The sequence below is a fragment of the Cetorhinus maximus genome, chromosome 21 (genome assembly GCF_964194155.1).
Source record: "Cetorhinus maximus chromosome 21, sCetMax3.hap1.1, whole genome shotgun sequence".
In the NCBI taxonomy this organism is placed as follows: domain Eukaryota; kingdom Metazoa; phylum Chordata; class Chondrichthyes; order Lamniformes; family Cetorhinidae; genus Cetorhinus; species Cetorhinus maximus.
In genome coordinates, this window is record NC_135899.1 from 64,459,628 (window position 1) to 64,467,582 (window position 7,955).

A 7,955-nucleotide genomic window follows, 5' to 3' on the forward strand; every position below is an offset into this window, starting at 1 on the left:
CCCTTAATTTCCCCATTAGCAAATCTTTTAGATAATATCACCACCGTCAACACCCCTTTGTCCTTTTGTCTATGACATCTTTGGCAGTCTCTTCTTGGCCTCCACCTATTGAGCTCTCCTGTCCCACCCCCTTCTACTAGCTTATATTTCATCTCATTTCTATATGTCTTAGTTCTGATGAATGGTCATACGGACTCGAAACGTCAACTGTATCCCTCTCTGCAGATGCTGTCAGACCTGTTGAGTTTTTCCAGATATTTTTGTTTTTGTTCTAGATTTCCAGCAGCTGCAGTATTTTGCTTTTACCCCATTCTTCTCTCTTGACTTCAATGGAAAGTAAAACCAACGGGTCTAACATTGGCATCAGACCTAAATCTGCCTCATTCCCACCAAGTGAGTTAGGTTAAAAATTGGGGTTTCAGATTGAGACCAACGGTTCAGCTGGCTCTGCTGCTCAAGTCAAATCTTCTTTCCTGGTTCTACTTCACCTTATTCCAGATGCCACATCTTCCACTAGTTTCTCTAACTCCTGTGATGCCTTTGGCCCATCAATGCTATTGCTTCCCCAAACCATACACAATCTCTTATCGAAATTCTGCTCTTTAATTGTTGCTGATCATCAGTGGCAGTTTAATAAAATCTCCATTTGTCTATCTGTCCCCATGGCTCCAGTTATCAATCATGACTGACCTCTGCTGCTTCTATAAGGCTCAAGTCACTGTTTTCATGCAAGATATGGCTTTATAAAAGATCATACTTTTTATTTTTACAAGCAATTGTTGTCTTTGTCATTCTCCTGCCCTCATTTCTTTGATTTTGCCATTACCATTCATTTACTCCACGTCTCAGTCAGGACCCCAAGTCAATTTCACATTGCAAGAAAAGAGCCACCCTGAAATTCTGTAAGAAAATACTTAATGGCACAACTAGTCCACTATTTTAAAGGCCACAGGATAAATTACAGAGTCTTGGTAGCTTTTTAAGTACTGTGGTTAACTAATGTAGTATGTGCTTGGTATTGGGTTCCTGTGCCACACAGCAATTGCCATAGAGATGGGAATCAAGTTTCAATTGAGTGCAGACTGCCATTCTGTCTGAATGAGTAAATTACAGTCTAAAGCACACACGCAAACTACGTAGAAAAAAAATTCTGATGAAACTTACTATGCGCTAAAATGCACCCTTTGTTCCCTATCTTTGCCAAAGTCAGAAATACAATTTTAAAGCAAGAATCTATTGTGTCCTGTACAAAGCAAAACCATTATAGTTTATGCCGTATAATGAGCTTAGTCACAAAGTCATAACAAAACAAATACTGGCTATGCATGCTGAACATAAAACTCGTTTGTCAAGAATAATTACATCAAGTCACTCAACAACAGCTATTAGTGGTTTGAACATTCAACAATACCACACCCGGTTTTATTTCCCTCAGGTGATAATATAATGGCCTTGAAAAGGCTCAAAGGAGAGCTATGAAAATTATTCTCAGTTAAAGAACCCGTTTTACCTGGAGATAGGCTTAAAGAGCTGATATATATACCTTAAAGCAACATAGACTTAGAGGCAAGCTAGTAAAGATATATAAAATAATGAAAGGGTTGAATTTTGTGTCTATTCATAGATTATTTCATTTTGACAGATTGTGGAGAACCAGGGGACGTGCATTTAAATTATGCAGAAGTAGCAAATATCTACAACATCACTAAGACTACCTATTTCCAATTCCATAACATTGCCCAACTCAGCCCGTGCCTCAGTCTATAGTTGTTGAAACTCTCATCCATGTCTTTGCTACCTCTACATTTGAATATTCCAAACTTCTGGTTGGCCTTCCTAGTTCTACCCTTTGCATACTTGAAGTCATTCAAAACACTACCGCCCATACCCTAACTCACATCATGTTCCATTCATCTATCACCCTTGTGTTCATTGACCTAGAGGTTCCTGGTTAAGCACTGCCTTGATTTTAAAATTCTTATCCTTGCTTTCAAATTCCTCCATGGCCTCATCCCCTCCCTATCTCTAATCTCATCCAGTTTTAAAATCCTCCAGAATCTCTGCATGCCATTAATTCTGGTCTGTTGAACATTCTAGATTTTAATCACTCCACCATTGACAGACGTGCTTTCAGCTGCCAAGGCCCTAAGCTCTCGAATTCCCTCCCTAAAATCTCTCTACTTCTCCTTCCTCTTTTAAGACACTCTGAAAACCTATTTTTTTGACCAAGCTTTGGGCCATTTGGCTTAATATCCCCTTACGTAGATCAGCATCAAATTTTATTTGATATCAATTGTAAAGCACTTTGGGATGTTTTATGTTAAAGGCACCATTTAAATGCAGTTGCTGTTGTATTGGTCTAGATCGTAGGCAGTTCTTCTTTTCCCAGCAAGTCACAAGCTTCTGGAATGGTTGCCAACTTGCCCAGTGTATGCTGACTCTGCATGCCTTCAAGGGGGAGTTAGACCTATATTTGTTGGGGCAGGGATTATATCATGTAAAAGTGAAGTGAAGTTAATATACACATTGTTAATGTGATTCCTAGACTGGATTCAATGGCCTGAAGGTGTGGGAGAGCAATTTTCAACACTTGCTTTTCCCTTATTGTTCCTGATTACTTGTATATTGTTTCCTGCCTCTCCCGGTAGATTACATGGTCATTGAAGAGGGGATAGGAAATATCTAGTCATGATTCTGCAGACATCCTGAGTGTGGGACAGACTTGATGAATCAACCAGTCTCTTCCTGCTTGTCAATTTCCCATGTTCTAAGTCTTGTGCAGGTGGTTGGTGACCCATACTTAGATGAACAATTAATGTTCCACACCATAGTTAAGTTTGCAGGAAGTACCTTTATTTCCTGATAGATGTTTAACTAGATATTCATGTTGTGTTGTCGATTAAAGAGTCTCACCGAAAGTGTTCGTCCATCAATATCATTAACAAAGTTTTCAGGCTTTCAATCATGGTGAATGCATGAAAAAATGATAACCATAGTTGAGTGTTTTCAGATTGATCTGCTCAATAAGGCAATCCAACAATGATCTTATCTGAACCTTTTCAATGGTAACAGTTTTTATATCTAAAAACCTACTGAGTAATGGCAAGTAAGGATAATCAATCTACATAGGAATTTAAACATCAATGTTCATTACCATTATGTTAAAAGATTATAATCGTAAGGAATGGGAACCAAATGTGAGAAAATACAAGTAAAATTTCTCTTGCTATTGGAATTTTAAACAAGATAAGCTCTGTTGGGCCTCTGAGCATTAGGAGAATCTTATGGTAAACATATAATTAAATTTCACCAAAACAAATCAAGGAAATAAATAATTGCTTTAAAGGCATCCAAGTAGGTGAAGGACATATGGGGGAGGTAGTAGTTTGCATAGCACCACAGATAGTGCTGATTCCCTGGGAGATCGACTTGAGTCTGTGTCGTGCTACAAGAAGCAGATATCCTGAGTGTGGGGCAGACTTGATGAATCAACCAGTCTCTTCCTGCCTGTCAATGCTCTAAGTCTTGTGCAAGTGACTGGTGACCCATACTTAGTTGAACAATTAATGTTCCACGCCACAGTTAAGTTTCTGCAGGAAGTACCTTTATTTCCTGATAGATGTTTAACTAGATATTCATGTTGTGTTGTCGATGGAGGAGTCTCACCGAAAGTGTTCGTCCATCAATATCATTAACGACAGTTTTCAGGCTTTCAATCATAGTGAATGCATGAAAAAATGATAACCATAGTTGAGTGTTTTCAGATTGATCTGCTCCAACAATGCTCTCATCTGACAAATGAATTTCTCTCCTGGAAATGAGCTAACCGATTCAGAAACTCCATGGCAGTTCTGCAGTCCATACCACTCAGTGGATGTATATACTGTGGAGGACACCACACAAAAGAAAAGGAAGCATGCCCAGTGTGGGAAAAACAGTATGCTAACCTTGTATGCAAGTGTCTTGCTGGAAAGAAGAAAAGCAAATCTATAAAGATGATTACTGGAGAGATGTCAGACAATGCTTATAAAGAATCATTCTATATCTAGAACAGGCTGGCACCATCAAGTCTCAAGGTAAAAGGTGTTTTGTGACTTTTAGAATGATGGCTGCAGGAGGACAGTATCAAGTGAATGTGAAATATCAGATAGACATTGGAGCTATGTGCAACATCATGATCTTCACAGACCTGTATTAAGTTGCTCAAGATGGTGATCTGACAATGAAACCATCAAAGGTAAAGTTGAGGCTATGTGATGGAATGATGCTTACCCCAAGAGGACAAACGGAGCTTTGAGTTCATTACAATGCGAAGAAAGAAGATCTGTAGTTCCAGATAGTGGACACTAAACAAAATCCCTGATTTTAGCTGAAACAAGCTTGGACTTGTAGCCCTCTACAAATCAGATAACCTGAAAAGTAGTTGACTGTGGTGAGATAATCATTCCAGTGAGAGTGCAGAGGTCGCTCCAAACTTCATCCATGGTCAGTCTGGGATGTCATGAGCGGTTCTTTAGCTTGTTTAGCTTGATGTTCATTACAAGCACTGCACTGGCTGATATGGTCCTTAATCTCATTGCTCATGTTTGGCTAGTAGGCTAGTAGTGCACTTCTCTTGCCTTCCTCAGGTTAGACTTGATACCTTGATGGCTGCATGGATGTGCTTCAGCATCTCTTTTCTCATCTCAAGGACTATCAGTGAGATCGTAGAATGCCTGAAAGCACTTTAATCCTCATAGCCTTCCTGACAATGTGAGGAGCAACAATGGCCTTAAGTTCACAAGTGAAGAATTCAAGCACTTCATGAATGATTGGGAAATTCAGCACTACACATCATCTCATACTATCCCCAGTCAAATAGAAAGGCTGAAGCAGCAGTGAAAATTGCCAACGGGATCATCAAAATATTGAATGGATGCACAGATATGTACAAGGCAATCTTAGTGTGCGGAAACACACCTACTGAAGGTATGGAAAGTAGTCCAGTTCAGTGACTAATGTCACACCACAACCGAGCTACTCTTCCAATAGCTAAAACACTACTGAAACCAGAAGTAATTACAGGAGTGTGTGACAAAATCAAAGTGAAATGACAGAAAGCCAAATTCCATTTTGATAAAGCTGCTAAGTCATTGCCAGAGCTGAGAGCTGGAGAGCCAGCCAGAGTGCAAACATTCAACACACTCAACAAAAGTCAGCCTACGTGGCAACTTAGGACTTGCATAGAGCAGTTGGCCGTACATGGTGAAAGTAATCAACCAGATCTATTGTCACAACTGTAGACATCGACATGCAACTGGGGAAGTTGCTCCTTCACAGCATCTGATGAGGGAGATTTGATTTCGCCAACTGAACAAAGAATTAAACAACCATCAGTCCCAGAGGTCAACCGTTCCCCAACAAATGCAATAGGTCAGTGGCAACAATTACAGCAGCAACACTCGCCAGGGCAACAACATTCCCCAGAGCGGCAATACCACTCCAGGAACCAGCAGACACCAGATGCATAGACAATGGCTTACACACCATTAGAAGACCTGAATGCTTTATAGACTCTGTACAATGCATGTGTAGATGAATTTGGAACAGGTTAGAAAGATCAAAACTTTTTGTTTCTGTGTGATCAGTTTCTTTATGGACTATGTATGTAGAGTAACTTGCAAATGATAGTGCACTTGTCATACTCATGTAACCTCTGGTTTAATGTAAATAAAGGTTTTGGACAGGAGCCATTTTACACACCCCATGGAATATTATCCAACATCAAGACCATTTGCTTCCTCACCTGCAACCTTGTCTGCTTCTGGCCTTACTTGAGCTCTTCTAATGCGGAAACCTCATGCATATCTATAGCTTCTGGGCTTGACCATCTCATCCTCTATCCCCTAAAAACTTGCAATTGTCTGTGATGTGCATCCTATTCCACATTAAGTCCTGCTCAGTCATTATCCCATTCCTCATGAACTACACAATCTTCGAATTCTCAAAACATTCAACTTTAAGTTACTGGTCCTTGTCTATAAATCCCTTCATTACCTTGCTCCCAACCCCAATCTTCTCCAGCCCTATATCCTCTCCCTAATTCCTAAGATGCAGCCTTCCTCTGCTTCTCAGCCTTCAGTCCACCATCGGTAGCAATGCCTTCAGCTGTTCTCCTTTCTGGAATTCTATACCCTTCGGTTTCTGAATCTCTTTCAACGCTGTCTTTAAAACCTTCTTCACATCCTGTCACTCTGGCCTATGAATACAGACATTTAGGCAAACAGCACCCGTCAAGGGGAGGGGTCAATAGTTTGAGAGAGGAAAGGACATTCGTGAGAAAAAATCGGGATGGGGGAGGTGCTAGATTTTTTAAAATTCCAATTACTGTAGACATTTGATATTAAAAATATTTCACTATCTATTCCACATTTAGATTATAATGGGACACCTCTAGTTGGCTTTAGATCCATCAATTCGTGAAGAGGTGAAAAGCCTTAGCTTCTATCTATGTTTTAGGGAAGTTTAATTAAAAACGCCGACTGAGACATTGCAGCTTTTGATTAGTCTACAAGTTATCGTGTTTAGCCCAGTCTATGCATAGACCTCCTAACAAGAAACTAATGGCGCTTTAACTTGCGGGCATTCGCCCTTGCTCCACTTCCTGGGCGAACGCTTCGGTTGCTATTTTAAACTTTTCTCGTCGCCAGTGTAACAGAATAATCTCAGCAAGGGAAGCTAGCCGTCACATTAGAACTGCAAACAAAATCCATAACTTTTTTTAAAAAAAAAATTACTTTAATTCAAGAAATCTACAGAGTAAGACGTCTCCCAACCGTAATATCTATTAATACTTTCCTTTTGGTTTCGGGCTATAGCTTTGAACGAAATAAAATAACGAGATTATCACGATCCATAAAAGATTCTCGCTCGGTACTTACAATAAATGACTCCAAGGAAAGAACTGATGAACTGTTTTACCCTCTAAAGGAAACGGATTGAATTCTGGTTTACCTGGATCAGGTACTTGGTGCTCTTCAGACTTTTTTTTTAAAAAAAAGGATTCCTTTCAGACGCTCTCAAACGAGCTGGGAATGTGAAATTTTGCGAATGTGAAACCGGCACCCACGAGTTGCCTACTGCTTACTGTGCGCGTACCACAAACTCTCTAATCTTTCGGAGCCTTGAGTTTGTTGGTAAAAGTTTTGTTCAGTTTTCCAGCCGCCGGGGTGAAACTGATTGGTGCACACAGGAGTCAGGAGGATTTGTAGAGGCTGGCTGTGCTGTCAATTATCTGATCTAAATAAACATAATGCCTTTGCGCTATCAGGAGGAAGTAGCTTTCAACAAAAATAACTTAAAAGAACAGAAATGGAATAAAAAGGCTGACGCCAGAAAAAGACACAGGACAGTGCAGTATCGAACAAAATATTAATTTGGCCGTGCACACTGAAATACAATATTTTGCGTCATTGGCAGGGCAACTGACACATAAAATGAGTGAACAAAGTAATATTAAAAGCAGCAACTTGTCATCAAAAGGATGCTTAGGGAAGTTTCCGCTTTAGGAGGCAGAGGATCCTACTATGCTACATTAATTGTTTTTATTACATTTTAAAATGTTTTCTTTCAAAACAGTGCTCATAATCAGTTCGAAACGTATTTCCTACATTACAGCAGGGACTACACTGCATCGTGGAGCGCTTTGGTTCGTACTCAGGTCATGAAAGGAACGGTGTAAATAGAAGCCTTTTATTTATCGTGTGCTTTATATCACATGCAATGGAAAAAGGTCAATAGAAGCACTGATATTTTTTTCCGACTGCGATGTTTCCTCCTCTTCCTTCTCTCCTACAGTTTCCCAGCTGGTGGTAGCTCTTTGGCACTTCGCTCGAACGAAACATTTCCTTAAATAATCGTCAATAGGCTGTTCAATCTCACAATCTTCTGTCTACACATTTCCAACAAGGGTAGAT

At 39.9% G+C, this 7,955-nt stretch overlaps 1 protein-coding gene across 2 annotated transcripts in view; it reads right to left on the minus strand.

The window, feature by feature from the left end:
* Positions 1-7,149, minus strand: part of rhbdl2 (rhomboid, veinlet-like 2 (Drosophila)) — a 57,119-nt gene extending 49,970 nt beyond the window's left edge. Inside the window, exon 1 of one of the 2 annotated variants that reach the window (XM_078567008.1) lies at positions 6,994-7,149. The gene's annotated coding sequence lies outside the window, so the exon portion shown is untranslated. Of the gene's footprint in view, positions 1-6,920 lie in introns of both variants that reach the window. The other variant, XM_078567007.1, reaches the window with a different exon arrangement.
* Positions 7,150-7,955: the final 806 nt, after the last annotated feature.